Below are 23,162 nucleotides of genomic sequence, written 5' to 3'. Positions count from 1 at the left end.
CCTCTCTGTCTTGGCAAATATCTTTTACCACTAAAACCAATGTGGTTTCCATTCAGTCTCTCAGGCCACAGATGCCTGCCCTTTGAAAAGTAACTCCAAAAGCCATTAGATTATTTTGACAAGGTGCAATAATTCACCTCAATATATCCTTCAAACCTGTTAAGTAAATCAGAGTAAGGTGGGTATTCTTCTGTGCTGCAGTTCAACTCCCAACTCCAGCAGTTTTGAAAAGTTAAAGTGAAGACACAGCAATCACATAGTCACCCACTGTTCCTTGTGACAGCCACTACTGCCCCTTGACACTGAAGTGCACAGCATTGTCACCAAGCACCACAACTTGAAAGTTTCAGGTGTATTAATAAGCCTACTGCAGCATACATTGTTGTAAAAGTTTATGCTGTCATTCCAGGACCAACAAGAAAAGCTAATAACCTCTACTTCCAAAGAATGTTTACAAAACTGTCAAGCCAACATGGGTTTTATGCATTATTGAAAATCATTGCCTTTTGCAACATCAGGAATGGCTTAGTTTTATAATTGTAGATTCAAATTAAAGTAAACTCTGTCTGGGAATTCAATGTAGGGAAAAAGGAAGTTTTGCTTTCTCACTTACAAAGAATTTGTATATCATAAACATATTTTAAAAAGGTGTACCCAGATACATCATCAAGATTCTTTTTTATAAGTGCCTAATAATCTATTATTCAAGCCAAAATGCTGTGGGCTTTATGATATCCACTTATTATTCAGACCAACTGTCTCATGACTATGTAACATCTCATATCCCACTCAATGTCTCTAGCCTAAGAAATGTTGGATGTATTTTTCTCCCTCATTTGATTTATGAAATTCAAATAAATGCGAATCAAAAGAAGACTTAGCTCTTCTAAAAAAAATATGGCTATTATGACCTGCTGACTGATTGATTATAAAACAAAGACTACTTAATAAGAAACTATGATCTCAGTTAAAAACAGTACCATACCCATAGCCTCAGCACGAATAAACATGGGTTTTTGGGCAGAAATATAAACCATTATTTGTTTGTCCTCCTGGAACTCTCCTTTGATAGGCAGAAAAGAAGAGGAAGGGGCAGGAAAAGAAGAAGACAGAAGAGGGGGGAAAACAAGGAGGGTGAGAAAAAGGGGGACTCTTATTAGCAGTTCAAAGACACAATATGGTAACTGAACTAAATAGGAAAAATAATCGGGTTGGAATTTATTTTCATAACATGAAAATGGAGCTTTTCCTAAGTTTAGTTTCAGAAGAACATGACTCTAGCTTACTAAAGCTGCATATTGTGCATTTATCTTTTATTTAAAAAATACAATGAATGAGAAAGAGAAGTATGTGCAATCCATACTCTATGATGACTAAACATGGTACCTATACCTTTGCAGGCTAGGGTTTACAGATAGATGTTAAGGGACTCTGTGATGATGCATTACACTAATCCACTAACCACTCAACTCCTTGGTGTCTGAGAGGCCAGCTCTTTAAAGCTGACACATAGAAGGGCAGTGATACAGTGGATTAATTCTGTGTCCCCCTCCCCACTTCCATTTTCAGCCTCATGTTTTCAGTAGGTATTTGTCTCCATTAGAGCCACCTCACACCAAGTATTTGATTTGTCAGCTCATCTGGGCAAATACCATTCAGAACAAGAAATGCTAAGAGAGCAGATTCCAGGTCTAATTCTGCAGGTGGCCAAAAAGGCTCATATCTTTCACTGCCTGCCTGTCTTCCTTCCTCCTGATATGCTCTGGATTTTGCAGTGACACATCCTCTCCACTGATGAATCTTCTGTCTGTCTGCCTATCTAGTCTATCTACCAATCAGCTATCTAGATTATTCCTTATTCTATTTACTGTTAAACTTTAGAGAGTCCAAAATTTTAGACTCATTTCCCCTGAAACTGCATTTTTAAAACTACTGCTCCCTGAGGTTGTAATTTAAATGTTTCCCATTTTCTTATGTAATGACATACATAGAACATAAGTTTATTAAAAATAACAAAAAGAGAGGATACAAAAGTGGGAACTGTATAAACTTACGTCTCCAGCTTTGGGTGACAGTCTACAACCAGATATAAAGCAATGAATATTTATAGTTTGTTTATGAAAGCATTTTCACATACACTGTTTCCCATAATCCTTATACAAAATGAAATGAAGTAATTATCAATCTGCATCTAGATTGAGCTTTGAAGAGATCAAGCCCTTCACAAATTAAGTTGTTCATTCAAGGTCACAGAACTAGGAAATGGCAAAGTTGGGGTTGTAATCAGATTTAATGAATGTGCATTACTTTCCTACACAATTCTGTGAAAGTTAGAGTAATTGTAGCTTGAGAACAATAAAATATAGATAGCATCAGTGAGAACAGGCAATATATACTGTAGCTATGATCTACTGAGCCATTCTAGCACAGTAAAACAAGCAGTGAGTATCTACATGAAATATGTATATGTTTGCACTTAGAAAGAGTAAAGACAAACCCTTTCAGAGTAAGTGGACCAAACACAAGGTCTAATGCTGCCTGTGGTTGCCAGCTCATGAAATTCATACCATAATCATATATTCTGCATTTGTCTTTGTGTAGATCACAATCTGCACAAAGAGAGCAACGTTAATTCTCCTAAAGAGAGGCATCAAGAAGGAAAACAAGTCAACCTTTTTATTCTAGATGCTGTCCATCATTGGCACTTCATCTTTTAGGTTACCCAACACTGTAACAGCACCCTCTGCTTCTTTCATTCAGTGTACAATACTGATAAATAGACCTATAATTTAAGTATCCATTCTCAAGAGTGTGTGCAGTACCCAACATAAGCCAATACACAAACTACCTTTACAGTGAACACTCTGAAATGAATGCCTTTAAGATGTGAAATGATAGGCTGTGTATACACGAGACTACCAGGAAAGACTACTTCACTGATAGATGGTTGTAAGAAAATGAAATAAAAAGTTATGAGACATTAGGTAGGAAAAGCAAAGACAGCTTGACTGAAGTGGGCATTTAGGAATTAACTATGAAGGAACACCCCAGAAGCAGTACAATGTATTAGTACAGTGCTATAGTCAGAGGATCTGGTTTCCTTACACTAGCTACAGCCTAGCTTTTCATCATCCATTTAAATCCCCAAGATTTCTTTCAACATCGTTATTTAAAACATTTGAGACAACATGAATAAGATGGTATTGGGCGGGAGGCATTAAGGGTAAAATGTGTAGTGTAAAATATTCTGTAGGTACAATCTTGTGAGGAAAAAGGGCTTAATGGCACTGGTGATTTCTAGCGAACTTTAAATCAGTGGTGATCAAAGAAATTGTCAGTGATCTATATAAAAGATCATATGGCAGCATTATTCAACCTCAAATATAAGACTGAATGACCTATCATTTGATCAGGTCTATAGGCTACTCAGTAACTAGAACTGTCTTTGAAATTCCTATAATTTAAGTGGTTACTACCCCACTTGTCATTAAAAGAAAGTTTAAAAGAGTAATTTGGCTATAATCACAATGCTAAGCAAACTTTGGATTGTTTTGCTGTGCTTTTAGTTTTGTTTAGCTATATAAACATACTGGCCACTACTTCAATGTTTAAATTAATTTATGCTTGACTCTGTTAGCAAAGAGTAAAGATGACTCATGCCCTGACTGCCTTTGGGAAATGTTGTGTAAAAGGCACTTTTGGCAGCTATGTGAACCATCCACTCAGAATTAACTAGTCCAGATAAATGAACTCTGACATGGGGAATGATGAGACTTCCTGCCATTAGATGGCCTATTGGATGCCTTATCTTCAGTATGTGTTTAATGTAGAAGGAACTCTCTGGAGGCCTTGCCAGAGGACTAAATCATGGCTGAAACACAGCTCCAACTATGCTCATAGTAGACAGACTGAAGTTATGAGTACATGCTTCAGCATGCACAGGCATCAAGAAAGGACATGCTATCTTCTATCAAGTTAATCTAGACAACATATAAGTGAGGTTACTGAGAAGTGTAGATACCTCATATACTGTACCTATGTAGAATTCAAATCAGATGGAAGATTAAAGATAACATGATTTGTATTTCTTTCCAATAGAACACATTAGATAGAGTTAAGGAGGGGAAGTAGAAATAACTGAGTCAGATAATATTATGTTATTCTCAATTTATATTCTTGGTGACTAAAAGAAGACACAGGATTGTTCACCTTTTGGGCAGTTCTATGGCTATTTCTATTCTACATCTGTCCAGAGGTCAAAGCAAAGTTTAAATTAGGACACCTTCCAAAGACAAACAGCATGGGGTATGTTCAATATCAGCTTATTCAGGACACACCAAAGGCATGCTCTAAAATGTATCCAATGACTAAGCCTTGGGTAGAGACTGTAAAACTGTCCTCTATTTTCAGATCTCTTTATTTAATGTTTTGTAGAAGCTGAAAACTCTGGAGCAGAGAGAATCATTTTTCTTTTTATTCAACAGGATGATTCCATGACAACCAGTTGAAATGTGAAAGATTGTCAGATCAACAATTGTTTTAGACGGCATGATGCCAAATAACTAGTTTGATTGATTTGTTTCTTCAGTACAAATTTGTTCAGTTGTTGAAACATGTAGTAGCTACAAGCTCTTTAGTAACCATACTCTTTATTTTTTCACTGAGTACACATTTCAAACATTTAATCATTTTTATTTTTATTTCCAGACAACCTCTAGAGAAAATCTTTTATATTTTTCATAGTAGACCAAATATTATCTATGTATTCACTGTCAATTATAAATAGCATTAACATTATTAACACAACTATCCCAATTAACTTGTTCTATTTTCTCTAAATAAAACTGAAAAACCTACAATGGTTTGCATATCAAATTGTAGTTTTTAAAATTTCTTGGCTCAAATAAAACGTTTTGTAAATAGTATTCAACATGACTTTTTTTCATCAATGGTTTAGTTTTCTATTTCCTACTTATTCATTTAAATGGTATAGGACCTGAAAACAGATTCCTCTTACTTTGGAAACCCTGATTTGCCTCATTTAGCTTCCTGAAAATAGGCTTGAGATAAAATGTAACTTACTTCTAACATAACAAGTGTACTAAAACATTTTTGAAAACACAATAAAGATATCAAAGCCTGCAAAAGTAATTTGATAAAGAATAGTTAATAGGAAGTATTATAGTCTATATTATTTAAAAGACTGTTCATTTGAGCATTCTCTTAAATATGTTCTTTGATTTAATGTCATTTCCTAAAGTCCTCATTGTGGAGCTCTCCTTCACATACTTAAATGATGGTCTCATAGATGAGCAGATTGCAAGTAGAAAGAAAAGTTTTGTTCAACAGTATCTATTAATTTAATTTGACTTAGTCACTAGAAAGAACATTCCTAAAAACCAAGTATGATTAACCTAATAATAATTTTCTTAAATATTTGGCTATGATTTATACAGCAAGAACTAGCCCTGGGTCCTTTTGCTATGGATATAGAGGCTGGTGATTTATTCATCCCATCCATCAACATACTTTTTTGAGTGTTAGCTTTATGGGGAACAAGGTAGATTCATGGAACTTCATGGAATTTTCTGTCTAAGATGTGCCTTAGATGTGGGCTAAATAATGAAGAGTATGATGTGTAGACGTGAAAGATGTTGTCAGGGACATATTAATGGGAGTAAAATTTACCTTGGACCCAAAGCAAGCAATATTCAGAGAGTTAAAAGACATTAAGATTGCAATCTGAAGTGAAACCATGAATCAGTTGAGAAAGAATTTAGTCACTAGAAAAAAAAATTCAACAAATTAATGGCTAGTTTTATGTTTCAAATTGTGTATGTTACAGTATCTAATTATAAAGTTAAACACTTTTATTTGTTGCTGTGAAATGTATTTTGTAGCTGTGTGTTGTATGCCTTTCCCTTGGGAGATGTGAGTAAACATTACCCCACATAATGTAGCAATAACGGATGAAAATGATTCTACCCAAGATAGCTCAATGGAATGCCTTTGCTGGCTCACAGAAACACAGATGATTCAAAGGCAGCTACATCTCTGAAAATCCCACCAAAGCATGAGTGACAACTCCTGCAAGCTGCTTCCCTAGAGCCTCCTGACCAGCCTGTCCATAGCTCCTTCATAAAGTCTCCTCCTTCCCATCAATGCTTTCTTCTTGAGAGAATGCATTTGTATTTTTCCTTTCTGAGCCTCTTGATCATTGGGTTTTGTTAGCATCCTGAATCAAGACCCTCTTTCCTCTCTCTAGAGGAACGTTTCACATTGATGGAAACAGATAAACAATACTTGCAATACTATATCCCTTCCAATTCTTTCATGTTTTTTTCCTGCCCTATATTCAATAGTGTTCAACTGTCTTGAGGTGGCAAGGATATTGATTTCTGATTATTGTCTCCCATTTATGGCTGAGCATTGGGCCACTGTACTAATGTATATCAAGAGCAGTTCTGGGTCTTTGCAATAACTATACACTGGGGAGAAAAAGGAAGAAATTTCCCTTTATGACCTAGCATGAAAGGACAGTAATCTTTAGCAACAAACACAATATTTAGAAAGCAATTTGATAGACACATCATATCTGTTTAGTAATATGCTAGCAGTAGTTTCCCCCACTAATACTATGACTTTCCCAGCTATAGGTCTTTGCTTTGGCTATATAGTACCAAACAGTAGTTGCTTCAATTAAAAAAAAGCCTTAAATCCAATCAGTAAGTAGCTGTTTGCTCCTTAAGTTGGTGATGCTATTGCACAATTAGGTCCAAAACTTACCTGATATGTTAGTAGTTAGTTCACAGGGTCCATGATCAAGCAGGAAAGTTGATGACAATTCTCTCCTAACAGTTTATACAGCACCTTCCAGTACTGAGACTGGAATTAGACGAGAGTTCTAAATCCCACTTACAGTCTGATTTCTCCATGTTCTTCAACTAGAGCATGTAAATATGGTATCATTAGCAATAAGGTCTTACCAAGTAGTCTTAGCATACAACCAATAGCAGTACTAATGGTATATATTATTTTGTGGAACCTTATGGGGCTCCCTGGCCAAGAACTCATAGGGCACTATAATCCATTGACAAAGATATTATTCAATAGCCGTATGGCTTCTGAGTTTATTCCTTTCTAACACAAATTGTCTAATTCAAACTCTTTAATTATTGTTCCTACTGTGCTTCCAGATACATTTTTAAACTTGCAAATTACTCGAGTTATCTTCTATAATGAAATCATTTTTACAGATGGTAGGCAGGCTTTTTTAAGGCCCGCCACAATCCATTCAAAGTAAGTGACATTTTGATCTTGGGATTCAGCCACTTTCAGCAACAGTCAGCAAGGTTCAACACAGACTCAAGAGACCCCACCATTCACAGACGTTCTATCTGAAGTGCAGCGCTTATTTTCATCAGGATGGATAAGAGGCACTACTTTATTTAGCTTCCTTTAATCAATAGCTGTTCTCCACAGGCCATCTCATTCCTCAGACACTGCTGTGGGGCCCCCATACATTCTCCCAGCTATGAAGAGCTCCATTCAATAGGCTCACATTGCTTGGTCTTGGTTATGGCCAATGGGGACCAAACACATGCTGTGACTGTGCAGATTCCCTGGGTTTGGCAGGATCCTGGATTATGCTGTAGTTTACTTCTGCTGGCTTATTGGGTGTTTCTGGCTTCTGAAAGGATTGTTTGCTAGACAAAAATATCTAGCCCCATTATGTTCTCTTGTAGGGGATAAATATGCCTAGCATACTCTGTGACATAATTGTTTATGTATTGTTCAAGCTTAATCTTTCCTACCTGCATTGACTTATCATTTATGCCCATGTTGAACTGTTGTTCAATCTTACAGCCTTCCAGAGTCTCATTAGCACAAAATTTGGCTTTCTGTTAGTTTCTTTTCTAGGAACTCTAATTTAATACAAACTTGACAAGTCACATTTGAGTAAACAAGACAGGTGCCTTTATCCATTTCCCATTCTCTTATACCATATCATTTGTTTTATCACTTTACAAAACTGATTCACATGCCAGTATAAATCATTCATATCCATCAAAGACCTTCCTACATTGTAAAGATGACATTCCAACATAGGACTCAGCAAAACCAGTAAATTCCTTACCAGTACTGAGTTTCTTTTGGAATTGTTTTGAGATTGTTTTGGAAATGAACTGTTGACTATCCTATGATCACAATCCCATCTGGTCCAATGAGCCAGAATCAAAAATCACCTCTCACATACCCAATTTCATTAATAATGTCTGTCCTTCATCTATTGTCTTAAAGATCCTGACATTCACAGGGCCCTCACCCAGGAAGAACCAAGCAACCCTAATAATTTGTATGGGCTATTCCATCACTGATAAATTTATCTCATATTCCCATCAGTTAGGCATCCTTTATTTCAAAGAAAGATTGGTAGTTAACGCTACAAATTTCTCCACTTGCACAACGTTCATATTAATCCCATACACCTCCATATCCCACAGTGTTACAAACCAGGCTCTGATAGTTGCTTTTATTACTTCTTTAAAAGATTTTTACCAAACATTCAAATATAGCATATCCCTTAACTATCATAGTTTTCAGTACCATAGCTTCTTGGACCATTGTTTAGTACCTTGTGTACTTTCTTAATCATGGATATTTTCCCCTTGTTTTATAATTCAGTGTTATATCTGAATAATTTTTGAAATTATACACCAAGTTTCCAGTGCTTCTACCTCACTCATATTGTCTTAATTATTCAATTCTTTCCATGAGTCCTAAGTTTGTTTTTTTTTGTTTGTTTGTTTGTTTTGTTTTTGCATTTGTTTTGATAACAAGGAGAGTTCTTTAGGATAGCTATAAGTAGCACTTTATTTTAAACTTATGTCTTGCCAGATGCAAGTAATAAGTCAACACTGCAAAGTCTGCTTTTTATTTCTAATATTCTTGTCAAATAAGAAGCTAATGAAGAGTATGGAATCTATACATTTTTTCCATTATAACTCCTTTCTTACACAGGAAATTTCTTTCTGAAGCCAACAGCTCAGGCTCAGTTTCAAATTATTGACCACAGGAAAGCCATAGTACCTGGGCCACAGCCTGCTTTATGATATTCCTTAATGTGTATTACTTTTATGGGCTACAGTATACTACTTAGTGCATCAGATGTTTGGGAGATGTTCTATTATTCATGTGGAAGACCTATTGATGATCCATACCATGCAGAATCAAACAGGGCAAAGTACAAAGAATGAATTTGCCCTACAGAAGCCCTTTGCTCAGTTGCTTATCTTATCACTCATTACAGAGTACATTCATTGGTTCTGTTACTCTGTGTTTAGGTATCAATTTGTTGTATGAGTTCTCTGGGGAGATATGATCAAAAAAAAAAAAAAAAAAAAAACTTATGTTCACAAAGGAAAGCACCAAAGACAGAACAAAGAAATAACTATAGTCAAGTCTAGCTTAGTGAACCAATGGGTTTATTAGTGTTATTGCTAGCACATAGGTAACTCAGAGACATCTTCATCAATGGCCTACCTATAATATGGATGATTCCACATAAAGACTGCATGCCTAAAGCTCCCTGTCAAATTTGTAGACAGTTCCTATCTCCAAGTAATTGCTAACTACTTATATATAACTTTCAGGAGAGGTTCTATTTAACTTTCTGAGCTTCCATCATTGGAGATGTAGGTATACCTTGCCTGGCAGCATGCTATTATACTCACAGAGTTCCTAGGTAGATAAAACTATTGATAAGTTTGTTGCCCTTCAAGCTTATATATCATTTTATAGTACCATACAAATTAGGTAGTAGAGATGAAACTTCCATTTCACTTTTATATTGATTTGTCTATGTCTTGAAAACAACGTGTGTGTTGTCTTCAGCAACAGAGTCTTATCTTCAAATGCTAGTGGCTAACCAAGAGCAGTAGCATGGTCTTGTGTTGTATAGGGGGCCTCAAGAGTCTTCTTGATCAACAGTCCATTGGGATCAATTCCACATCTGGCACTGGGATCTTCCTTCAATAACCTGTGGCTTCTAGATGCACTATTATCCATCCATGTAGGGTACCTTCATTTAAATTCCTTTTTAAAATATGTAATTTAATAAACCAAAAGGTGTAGCTGGAGAGCTTCTCTCCAGGTTTTACTAAGCCCCCGCAGTCCCACAACCCACATATAAAATAATCATACAGACATTTATATTATTTAAACTGCTGGGCCATTAGCTCATGCCTACCATTGTCTATCTCTTACTCTTATATTTAGCACATTTCTGGTAGTCTATACTTTGCCACATGGCTTGTGGCTTACCGGTGTCTTTACATGTTGTTTCTCATGGTAGCGGCTGGCAGTGTCTCTTTCCAGCCTTTTTGTTCCCAGCCTTCTCCTCTTCCTTGTCCCAACTGCCCTATCCTTCCTGCCTGGCTACTGGCCAATCAGCACTTTATTTATACAGAGTGATATCCACAGCACTTCACCTTTTCTTTTTTGTTAAAAAAGGAGGGTTGGGCACCATTTGTAGTTGGAGAGCTTCTCCCCAGGTTCCACCAAGCCCGCGTGGTCCCACAACCCACATATAAAATAATCATACAGACACTTATATAATTTAAACTGCTTGGCCATTAGCTCAGGCCTACTGTTGTCTAGCTCTTACTCTTATATTTAGCCCATTTCTGTTAGTCTATACTTTGCCACATGGCTTGTGGCTTACCAGTGTCTTTACATGTTGCTTCTCATAGCAGCGACTGGCAGTGTCTCTTGCCAGCCTTCCTGTTCCCGGCCTTCTCCTCTTCCTTGTCCTGCCTACTCTATCCTTTCTGCCTGGCTACTGGCCAATCAGCACTTTATTTATACAGAGTGATATCCACAGCAACAGGGTATCACGTTTCCACACTAATTCCCCCAACCTCTTTTCATTACCTCACCTTAATGTTTCTAGCCTCATTATTTCCACCAAGTCTTTCATATCCTAAATATTCCTAGCATAGCATAGCATTTATACCTTACCTTTCCTGACGTACTCTGTCATAGCCTAGGCTGATTACCAACTTGCTCTGTAGACGAAGCTAATCTTAAACTTCTGTTTTTCTTGCCTCCTCCTGAGTGATAGAACTGTAGCATGTACCACCATGTCTGGCTGCTATCTGGGTTTCTTTATTCACATTTTTATACTATTTTCCAAAATTTTCTCACTCTTTCTTTCCCGATCAACTATCAATTAGTTTTCTTGGCCAACTCCCTTGGCAAAATCCTCTCTGAGTAAAAAACCATTCTCATATTCTCTTGTATAGTGCACTTAAATTTGTAAATTTTATGCAACATTCAAATGCGTTTTGCACTCATCTTTCAACTAACTCTATCACAAAGTATTTGAGGATAAAGATTATATCCTACAATTTTAGAACATGAAAGCACAGTGAACAAAGCAAGAAATTCCATAAAATGTATAAATATTATGACTGAGGGCAATAGATAGATGAAAAGCATTTTTGAATCAATGAGGAGTCTTTTACAAACCTAACCTACACATCTGGGCTTCTGGAAATATGTCCATAGCACTGAAGCTCCACATGTAGCTCTTAAAGTTAGACAACATGACCATCTGAGGTGCTGCAATGCAGCTTCCTAGACCCTCCCACAGGGACTTCAGTGAAAGGCCTTGGCATCCAAGTTTTACCTAGCCAGTGAGTTTTCTGACCCCAAGAACTGAAGGACAATCCTATAAGAAATATTACTGTAATGATAATGAATGAAACTAGATTTCCTGGGACTAAGGCTGAGAAGGCAAAGAAATTGACCAGTTAACCTCCAGCCTCCTATAAATTATGGTCTAGAATGTTGAATTCTAGCTCATTATAGCTATAAAATCTCTTATTCCTTACTTAATATTATCTTTACTGAAGCTTCCTATCTATATTTTTACTCTCCAATAGATATTCATCAAATATTTAGAATGTTATAGTAAATCTTTCATAGGCTGTGTGTACTAGCTTTTTAAAGTAAACTTCATAACTCTGTGAGAGAAAACTCTTTTATGGTATCTATGTAACATATTATAGACTTAAGGCAGAGGAAACTTGCCTTGCATCAAAGACCATGTAAGTAACACTGTTGAATATAGCACCCTGCCATCCAGCTCTAGTTTTGAGTCTTAACTGCTACACAACCACAACAGTGCATTTTCTCACAGCTTCTGTATTTCCTGTTCATAGAACTATAATTCTAGCTTTTGTTGTGTTCAATATCTACTATGTGTCTGAAATATCTACTGTATGTCTGGTCCCATGATGCAAATTAAGGATATACAATGAATGTGGTTTGAAGAAACCTACATGATAATAGAGAATCCAGGAAATATGTAAAGAACCCAACACATGGATAGGTATTACATTGGGGGCAAGAATAGTATTCTGTAGGGGACATAGGAAGTAAACCATTTTAGACACCCAGATAAAATGTCATCTCAGCTGAAGTCAAAATGCTTGTAACAAGTTGCCTTGATAGATGTACAGCACTGCACATATGTATCTAGAACTGGTCATAAGAGTCCAAGGAAAGGCATCCATAAAAAAATAAATAAATAAAGAGCCAAAGAATTCATTTCAGCAGCTTCAAATACTTCATTGTCTTGTGGAAGAAGGTAAACTGGATCAGATTAATAAAATGTAAATTTTGACAGAACCTTGTTTTGGCTTCTTTCTTTGAAAGATTGTCTTTAGGGAATCCACTCACCCTGTTTAGTAACTTATTTGAAGTTTTCTTGACCTCTAAAATAAAATACTAGAGGTTTAGCCATGCTTACTCAGATTTTTGCCCTAAAATTAATATGTGATAAATATTATTAGCCTAAAGAAAGCACTAGTTATTTCTAAGCATTTCCAACACACAAGTGATTGTAATCATCAAACAACAAAAAATACCCAAGGATTTTAAACTATATATGTAAATGTATCCAATAAAAGAAAATCTAATATGTAAAACTTGAATCATTTTTTTCAGTTGTTTAAACACTTCTAATTTATTGTTAGGTACCTTCATTTTCAATCTTCATTAACAAGCACAGTGCAATAAAGATGGATCGCTTTATTAATAAAACAAAATTATTATGTGTTATTTATGTAGGACAGCAATAAAATGTGACCAAGGAGATTAAGCATTCTAGCATGCTGTAATTTATGTCAAAGCAATGCCCTTCTTTAAATTCATACTCTGACTTAAACAATGAAGTAGTAAAGTATTCAAAAAAGGAAACAGGAATGGAAAACTAAAAATCCAACTTTGCTTCGAATGTTGAAATATTTTAACTGATTTAAAAGAATGATCACTTCAGAGCTACAACTTGGAAAAAATGATATTTGAAACAATTCCATCTCTCCCCTCCCTCTTTAAGCTCCATATTTAGCCAATGTCATTTGAAAAGCCTCATTCACAAGAGCAAGTGAGGTGGGTGCTTCAAATGTCAATGGAGCACTTTGCCATCCATGTCTTGCTTAATGCAGACCCCCTGAGTCACTTAGTAATGGACAACATAAAGAAAACCTTCACATATTTAAGATATTCAGTTCTTAATTCTGAAGGAAAAAAATCACTGCAACTAAAACATGATTTTTAAAACCTAAAAGCTAGAGCTGGCAGCATGCTAAACCCTAATGCCTAGCAAGCACATTTATCTCTACTGAAACTATGGTCTTTCTCTGAAATAAAATTCTGAGAATAAATGAGCATTGTTGCTCACTGCAATGCCTTTTAGTCTGGAATTTTTAAAACTGCATTAAGGCTATAAATTTTAATACGGAGTCCACCAAGAAGTTTGTAGCAATATATCAGTGGAAAAAGACAAGATGCATAAATCTGTTGTATCACCATGGGGAAACAATTAATTTCACTAAATAATAATGGAAGAAAGTTTCTATTTTGTTTTTCTCTTAAGAGGATTTGCCTACAACCAAAACTCATTGTGGGCTGTGAGTCAACAAAGTAAAATCTTTCATAGGCAGTTAACAACTGTTAAATTCTGCATTTTTATATTACAAAGAAATTCCTGGCATTACTACTTCAGTTGGATTAAAGATAAGGAGACCTTGATGAGAAACAGCACAAGTTATGGTGAGATCAAAGTCTTCATGCATGGTCATTTGAGCAGAACTGGAATTGACAAGTTCTTTTCAGAGTTTTCATTTATTTTTTAGAGAACATGCATACATAGACACACATTATTGGCTCACCCAAATTATTTTAATTTCTTGTGCCATTTTAATATGTGCTTTTTAAAGAACATTTTATTTCACTGAAATTAAAAAAAAAAGATTACCCTACAAACTTGTACTTAAACATACTGAGCCCTCCAGAATCTCAAGATTATATTATACCTGACTTTTCTTCTTCCTATCATCTTTGATTCTCTTACTCTGACTGAGAGAAGTTTTCTTCCTAAGAAAACATAGTGATGTTTTTAATCTATTTCCTAAGACTCACAACAATTAACTAAGAAATTTGGCATCTTGTCTGGCTGTTGGAATGTTTATTGTTAAGATAGTTCATCTTTCTTCTTGACGATCACTTCCAGGGAAGTATATTCAAATAAATTTGAAAAGGGTAGAACAAGAAGAGAAGAGGAGAGGAGAGGGGAGGGCAGGAGAAGAATGGGGTGTGGAGGGAAGAGAAAGAGAAGGAGAAGAGAAGAGAAGAGAAGAGAAGAGAAGAGAAGAGAAGAGAAGAGAAGAGAAGAGAGGGAGAAGAGAAGAGAAGGGAAGGAAGGGAAGGGAAGGGAAGGGAAGGGAAGGGAAGAGAAGAGAAGAGAAGAGAAGAGAAGAGAAGAGAAGAGAAGAGAAGAGAAGAGAAGAGAAGAGAAGAGAAGAGAAGAGAAGAGAAGAGGACTGAACTTGTAAAGTAGAAACACCATACTTCAATTGACGGGCATCTAGGTTGTTTCCACGCTTTGGCTATTACAAACAATGCTGTTATGAACATAGTTGAGCATGTATCTTTGTTTTATGATTGAGCATTCCTTGGGTATATGCCCAAGAGTGTTATGGCTGGGTTTTGAGGTAGATTGATTCTCAATTTTCTGAGAAACCACCATACTAAGATGTTCTAAAATAGGAAGTGGTGATGGTGTCATAGGCCTATCAGGATGCTGCACTAGGTCTATCAAATTGTGCAAACAGGCAAATTACATACTATGTGAATTATTTGTCAATGAAGATTTTATGAAATGTAAAAAAAAAAAGGAAAAACTAGCACTACTCCATGGAGTAAGGAGACCACACCCTGAAGCGAAGAACTGATCAGAACTTCTTTGCATGTATATGTACTCTATACATAGACACATATTATTGGCTCACTAAAATTATTTTAATTTCCTGCCCTAGTTTTTTCATATGGATTTCTCTTTGAATATATTGCTTCACTGGAATCACAAAGTGATATCCTGAACTAAGAGGAAATCCAGAAGAATTTCGTTTTATAGAGCTTGTGTCGTGTATTGTCACTCATGAATGGTGAAAGAAATAATGAGGAATTCCCTGTGAACATGCATGTATCTCTTTATTCATTCACTAGCTAATGGACATTATGATTTCCATTTCTTAGTATTATAAATACTGCTACAGGGAATGTAGCACAGATAAGTGCTACAATGTCTGTGATATACTTAAAATGTATATCATTAATAGGATTAGTGATTCTTATGTATGTTTTCTATAAAGGTCCAACTAATATATATTCTCACCAACATTAGGCCAGGGTCTCTATTTCTCTGTATCCTTATAGCAACTTCTATCTTTTGCTTGTCTGATAAGATTCATGCTTCACGGGATGAGATAATATTTTATCATGGCCTTGATTCACATTTCCCATATGGTTAGTGATATTTCATAGATTTTAATATTCTGTGGGTCATCTGTATATCTAGTTTTAAGAAATGTTTATTTAAGGCTTGGTAGTGGTGGAGCATGCCTTTAATCCTAGCACTCAGGAGGCAGAGCCAGGTGGATCTCTATGAGTTCGAGGTCAGCCTGGTCTACAGAGTGAGATCCAGGAAAGGTACCAAAACTACACAGAGAAACCCTGTCTCGAAAAACCAAAAAAGGAAGAAAAAAAAAAAGAAATGTTGTTTTAAATCTTTTTTTTTCTATTTTTCATTTGGGTCTCCTTAAGAGTAAGAGTTCTTTACATATTTTGAATATTAATTCATTATTTTCTCTTATCTATTGGAAGTATTGCACTCTATCATCTTCTTCAACTTGCAGAAACTTGATTTTATGTAATCTCACTTGTCTATTTTTGTTTTTGTTTGCTGTGATTTTGGAGTTGTGGGTCTTGACCCCTTTTGGAGGTTGTATGTCAGATATTTACAATTTATAACAGTAGTAAAATTACAGTTATGAAATAGCACAAAATAATTGTATGGTTGGGAGTCACTGCAACCTAAGAAACTGCATTAAAGAGTTGCAGCATTATAAATGCTAGGAACCTATTTCAGAGTCTTACTTAAAAATCCTGAATCTTCACCAATTATAATGCCCCAAAGCATTTTACTTTTGTCCAAAAGCATCATAGTTCAAGTTCTTACATTTAATTCTTTAAAATACTTTCAGGTAATCTTTACTATGAAAAATAGGTTCTTTAGCTTCATTGATCTGACTATAGTCAGCATTTCTAACACCAAGAATTGCATATTCTTATTACCTTTGTGAAAAAGTGAACTGGCTACAGATTTGTAGGTTTGTTTCTAGGAATATTGAAATCCTAAAAATAATGAATCAACTTTTTGTATTGTACCAAAAATATAAAAATTAATTTTAAAACTGAGACCACAACAAACAGAATCCATTCTTCTAATTTCTTTTCACAAACATTAAAAACCCCATTAGAAGAACAAAAAAAAATCTAAAATATGGAATAGCAACACACTATGTTTAGGTGGAAATTTAGGTGTACATTCCAGTCCTGCTATTTACAGAGTATGTGTTCCCATGTGTGAGGTACCTAATACTATGAGGTTTAGTTCACTCAACCTCAGTATGAGGATATGATTTATTTCAACAATGATTTATGGCATAAAGAAAGACATGTGTAAACAGACCTAATGGGTGAGGTTTAAAATACTCTGGACGTAATGATGGGATACATTGCAAAAAAAGCTCTGCAAAACTTTTAATATTTTTTTTGACAAAATAAATATTTAATTGCAACTTTTCTGAAAAATATGAATTATAGTCATCCAGTGGCAAAAATTATTGTTGAGAAGACATATATTTCACTACAGTCATTTTGATCTAGCATGTTCACATTAACTGTGGTGAGAAATCCACAGTCTCTATTATTTTCCAAAGCTGATATTTCTGTGTGATATATTTAATGAAAGAATGCAACAGTTTGAAAACTCTGTTGACAGTTTGCAATTGATGTGGTGGAGTATCCCTCAAGAAAAGAGAGATCAGGCTCTGGAAATCAATAGTATAAAACGGTACAAAGCATGAAATTTCACTTATATTGAAAAAAGGCTGATTTATAATAGAATTGGAAGAAAAATTATTATTCTTGGTGCAAAAATGTCATCTGGTAACTTGATCCATCATACTGCTTTGCAAGTGACTGTTTACATTCTTTAAGTGTGTGCAGACATGTATAATATATCTGCAGGAAAGTGATAAGACAGAGCACAAAGGAACATTGGTGCCTCCAGAATTATGGGGAGCAAACGCTATTGCCAAAGCATGCCCATTCAGAACATGTGCTTCAATGCTTTAAGCAATAAGCAATATATTCACTTGAGAAATGGGTCATTACTGACTCACTTAACAAGGTAGTGAGGTTTTATATTTTATTATTCATTTATTTTTGTGTAGGGTATAGAGTCTTGTTATGTAGCTCAGGCTAGGCTCTAATATGAGCTTGCATTGTGCTGGGATTGCAGCTAAAGACACTGCATCCAGCAAGTTCTCAGGTCTTCGAACAAAAATGCTCTCATTTCCTCAAGGAGAGATACTTTTGGAGTCATTTCAGTGCCACTGAAAACTGATCCCTTCTTCAGCCTTAGAAAGAACAACAGCTGCTTCCTGCCCTTTTAGTCATGGAAAAGAGATAAAGAAAAGTGGCCCCAGCAGCCATAACAGCTGTCACAGATAGAACAAGGACCTGGAGATTTAAAAATGGGATAAATAGTGTTGGCATCACAATAATGATGTAGAGCATTAATAACGCACCAGCTTTCCATTAAAAGCAACTGAGAATAAATTTAACCAACTATTTGAATTTCCAAGCTGGTAAGTCTTCCTATGGATTCTTTGCTATATTTGATACAGTTCAATCACATTATATAGCGGAGGCCCACTTGACAAAGGGTTAAAGTGGGAGTCACTGGGCATTTATGAAAGGATTTCTGTCCCCTTACAGTGAGTCTTTACAGGAGTGATGGCAGAGTGTCAAATATAGCTTTGATAGTGCCCTGGTGGAAACTGTGTAGGGGGAAATTATGAAATATTTTTATCCAGCCTCTGGTTAACCCTGCTATTTTCAATGCTGAGACATGATGCCAGAACACCTTTCACAACTTTAGATCAAAGAAAGCATCTTGCTTTTACATCCCGGTGAAGATATTTTAAAATGCTTGATTAACTCTGATGACACGCATTTTCAAGGTACATTGTGTTATTAATACAATATCCATCTTCACAGTAATCACCCAGTAAGTCCAGATCTTGTGCAGAAGTCACTGCACTGATACTCTTGATGTCTTTTTGTCATTTTGCACTTCTTAAATATATTCAGTTTTTTGGTCACACCCGTACTCACAGTGCACTAAAAGATTATCCAGAAAAATGATGAGAAACCTATGAATGCCTACAACTGCAAAATTTTGTTAAGTGTAAATTTGGGGGTTTGTTGTTGAGCAAAGAGGAACAGAAGTAGACCTCTATTTAAGTATAAAGAAGTGAATGGTTGTTCTTAAGCAGTTAATGGAGAATGAGGACAAATGTAAACAAAGTGCAATAAATTTCACAGAAAAAGAAAAGGAAGCAACACTATAGAACTAACATACTTCTACCTAGGAGGCAGACATCTAAAAATCTATTTTCAAATGACACTTCATTCTCTTCTAAAATATTTATTCCATTTTTTGGAGATTTTAATATACTTGCATCACTTCCCTTTCCCATCCCTCTCTTCACTCCTTCCCAATATAACTCTCCTTGCTCTCTTCCTAATTCATAGCCCTTTCAAATTAATTGTTCACACACACACACACACCCACGCGCGCGCACACACACACACACACACACACACACAAATACATATACACACACCCCTAAGTACATAAGTACATACTGCTCAGTCTGTGTAATGTTACCTGTATGTATGTTTTCAGGGCTGACTGTTTTGTACTGGGTGACCAGTTGGTGTTCTCTTCCCTGGGGAAAAACTATTTCTCCTGGAAGCATCTCTTAGTTGCCTGTAGTTCTTTGTGATGAGGCTTGAGGCTGCCTATGCTTTCTCCTGCACACTGTGGCCTGTCTATTGTAGTCCTTGTTCAGCTCATGCTTTGGCTGTCATGTTGATGAGACTTTACAGGTATATCTTCTAACACTCCTATGGGACACAATATCACAGCAAACTCCATGTTTCTCTGGATTTTATAATCTTTTTTTTTCACTTCTCCCCAGTAATCTCAGAGCCATAGATGTGGGAGTTATATTGTATATTTTCCAGTGGGACTAGGCAGCATAACACTGCGTTTTGATTTTTTTTTTTTTTTTTTTTTTTTCACAATGGTCTCTGTCTTTTGCAAAGTGTCCTTGATGAAGAAGAAAAACGACACAACACTTGGTTTTCACACACACTCCTTACATACTTGGGGGCAAAGACAAATATTCAGAGTGTAGTTAGGGATTATGCTGGCTTAGTAAAGCAGCAGTTGGAGGTTCTCCTCTAGCCCTGTGTAGATGGTTATGTCTCCAGTAACAGGTATCTTTTTTTGCATGTTGATCAGGGCTTAAATTCATTTAGAGAGCTATTGGTTACTGCCAAGGTATGAATACCACTACTGCATATTTAGGGTTATGATGGCATGCTGGTTATTATTTTGATTCATAGATACACTTCTATTTTAAGACATCAATTCCTTAAGTGTTTCACTTTGTAAACTAGCTTCTACTTTACTTTTGACACTATGGATCTTTCTATTTTTAGGTCATTTAGTAAAGCAAAAGAGAACATCCAAATGAGTCTACAGCATCATAACTTTTCACATATGAGGAAAATATTTCTTTTTGGCACAGATAAAAAATTTCTTAAAAGCAAAATATGTGGTAAATTTAGTGTGAATAAAAACTTAGAAAAAATCTGATTAACTTAGCCTTGCATTTAAATAATAAGGAATAAACTATTCCAGTCTGTAGTGGAAATGTGAGATAAGAGCAAGTAGCATTTTAAAATATATATCTTCTGTTATATTATTCATGTTTTAATGCTTGCTGAAATAGAATGGATTTATAATATTACTTATGTGCTCACTTCAGTAGCACATGTACTAAAATTGGAATGATACAGTGAAGATTAGCATGGCTCCGGCACAAGGATGACACACAAATTCATGAAGCATTCTACATTTTTATAAGAAAAATAAGCTCAACAGGAAAGGCATTAGCAAAAGCAGAAAAGTACAAACACAAAAGTGAAGACTTATGATCCCTCTGCTGACTCTATACTTCCAACTTGTTCTAAAAAATTTTTAAAGAGAAGAGTTAGATAAAGAGGATGAAATTACTGAAAAGAAAGACAAAAGCTCAGATTAAAAGTGAAACTGAAGTAGAGGAGGAGGTGAAGGAGGATGCTGCAGAGCAGGAAGAACAGGTAATAGAAGAAGAGCCATCTGTACAGAAGAAAAGGAGGATAAAAAGAAGCCCAATAAGGAAGAACTGCTTTCCAGGGAAGAGCCATGCAAGAGCTCAGCAATTCCTAATGAAGAGAAAAAAGAAAAGAAAGAAAGACACTGAGGACTAATGGAAGGCACCTGTCATTCTGCCACCTGGACACATCATGATTAAAATTCAGTTGGAGCACATCAAATGCTCTGAAAAATAATCAAAGGAGGTTAAATCCAAAGGTGATTATCTACAGGTTTTAAATCCTTTGTCTCTTGACATCAACCCTTAACCTTAGAGTTTTTGATACACACAGAAAATATATTTTCTTATATTAAAAAAAATATTACTACATCCCATAATGTGGCTCATGATGACCTCTATTATTGTATCAGGAAAATAAGCAGCACTCAGATGCTCTATGGAGGAACTGGGGAAGATGCTCGACTGTGAGTCCCTGGATAGTGGTGGGTAATGGAGGTCAAGGCAGACCATTACCAAGGCATTACACAAGCCATGAGAAACATGTCTATATGCCAAGTATTTCCAAAAAGCCCTGTTCCAGAATAGTGCCAGCTTGAGGGCTTCTTATTTTAAATTGAAATAATATATCTGACCTAGTTTAAAGTACAGAACTTACATTCAAGTAGGCTAAAGGCTATCTTGTCACCTACCTCATTGACACAACTGAGCAGGTACTTCTGGATTAGAGCTCATTATCTGGAGTCTCCCTTCCAGGCATGAGCCCAGTCAGGGCTTGTGGTCATTATTTCTCAGGGACAACAGCTTTTTTTTTCAGGTTATTTTCTTCAAAAACCTTATCTGATTATAGTACTCCTGACACCTGCTCATTTCCTCTTCCTGTGCAAAAGGCCATTGTTGAGAGCATCAAGACTAATATGACAGAAATATTTTTTTCTGTCTTCCTAAAAACTATTAGTTTAGGGATAGCTTTCACCTAAGTTACTTTAAAAAAATCACAAAATAAATTTTAGTTGGCATTTTTAGCTGATCAAAATATTTCACAGAACTAGCACCATGAGGTCAGTCACAAGCATATTCTCTAAGGTATAATAAAACATTTAAAAGATTTCCTTTAAATATTCTAATGTTATAATGTTAGTCATAAGGGTCCTATATTTACAGTGTTTTTAAGAGTTAAAAGACATGATTAACTTCTGTTGAATTATATGATGGGTGGTGTCATTCTATATGCTGTGAATATGTGTTCCTCTGATTGATTGATAAATAAAGCTTTTTGGCCAATGGTGAGGCAGAATAAGTTTAAGTGGACATTCTAACCAGAGACAGAGGAAGGAGAAAGACAGAGCAGAGCAGACATTGCTAGACATGACCAGGAGAAGCAAGATGTAAAAGTATTGGTAAAAGCCACATGACAAAGAATAGATTTATAGAAATGGGTTAATTTAAGATATAAGAGCTAGCTAGCAAGAAGCCTGTTACGGCCATAGTTTAAAAATAATATAAGCCTGTGTGTGTTTATTTGGGACCAAGCGGTTGCAGGGCTTGTATGGGAGAGATTCTGCAGGACCAGAGAAAACTTCTGGCTACAAATGGCATCCAATGGGTTGGCTTGAGTTTCCACCTGAAACTTGAGAAAACTTTCTAAAAAAATATTAGAATAGAGCTAAAAACAGCTTCTTACCTTGTCTCTCAGGCCAGCCACAGCCTGCCGGCTTAAGCTACATTATGGCGGGTTTGTGGCATGTGGGCTTGACCTGCACCATGGGGGATTCCCAGCAAGGTAGACAGAGGCATCTCCAAGCTGTGCAGTACACTGCATAATGTATTTAGCTTTTGCAAGTACAGACAAAAAAAGTTTTCTGGGCTCCACACTGCTGGATGGAAACATGAACACACTGCCTCCCAGAGTCAGTGGAGACCATGACTCCCAGAGCTAATGGTGAATTATTTCTACCATATTGAAAAGCCAAGATTGATGGATCAAAGCTGCCACTTCAGTACTATCCATGCTGTAGTTTAAAGCAAAGATTCACAATAAAATGGATTCAGATGAAATAAACTTCTAAATGGTTTACAATGTGTATAAAAAATATGCATAGGCTTGGAAGAGAGAGAGAAATAAATACAGACAGTTATATAAAGAAACAGAAAGTTTTAAAAAATAAAGTCTTTAAAGAAAAGTAAAAATAATATAAAGAATAAGCCATGTAAAGAGTGAAATTACACAGAGAGTCTGGATTATGTTGTGTTTGGGATTTTCAACTGCAGAAAGGCATTTGATTATAAAAGCTGTTGAAT

At 35.8% G+C, this 23,162-nt stretch overlaps 1 non-coding gene across 1 annotated transcript; it reads left to right on the top strand.

Annotated features, from left to right (window-relative positions):
• Nucleotides 1-20,521: 20,521 nt before the first annotated feature.
• Nucleotides 20,522-20,628, top strand: LOC118586409. Its single transcript, XR_004945304.1, has one exon. It is a non-coding gene; the product is annotated as a U6 spliceosomal RNA (small nuclear RNA).
• The last annotated feature ends 2,534 nt before the right edge of the window (nucleotides 20,629-23,162 follow it).

The sequence above is a fragment of the Onychomys torridus genome, chromosome 6 (genome assembly GCF_903995425.1).
Source record: "Onychomys torridus chromosome 6, mOncTor1.1, whole genome shotgun sequence".
NCBI classification, from domain to species: Eukaryota; Metazoa; Chordata; class Mammalia; order Rodentia; family Cricetidae; genus Onychomys; species Onychomys torridus.
Note: the sequence above shows the minus strand (reverse complement) of the source record. Positions and strands in the feature narration are given on the sequence as shown.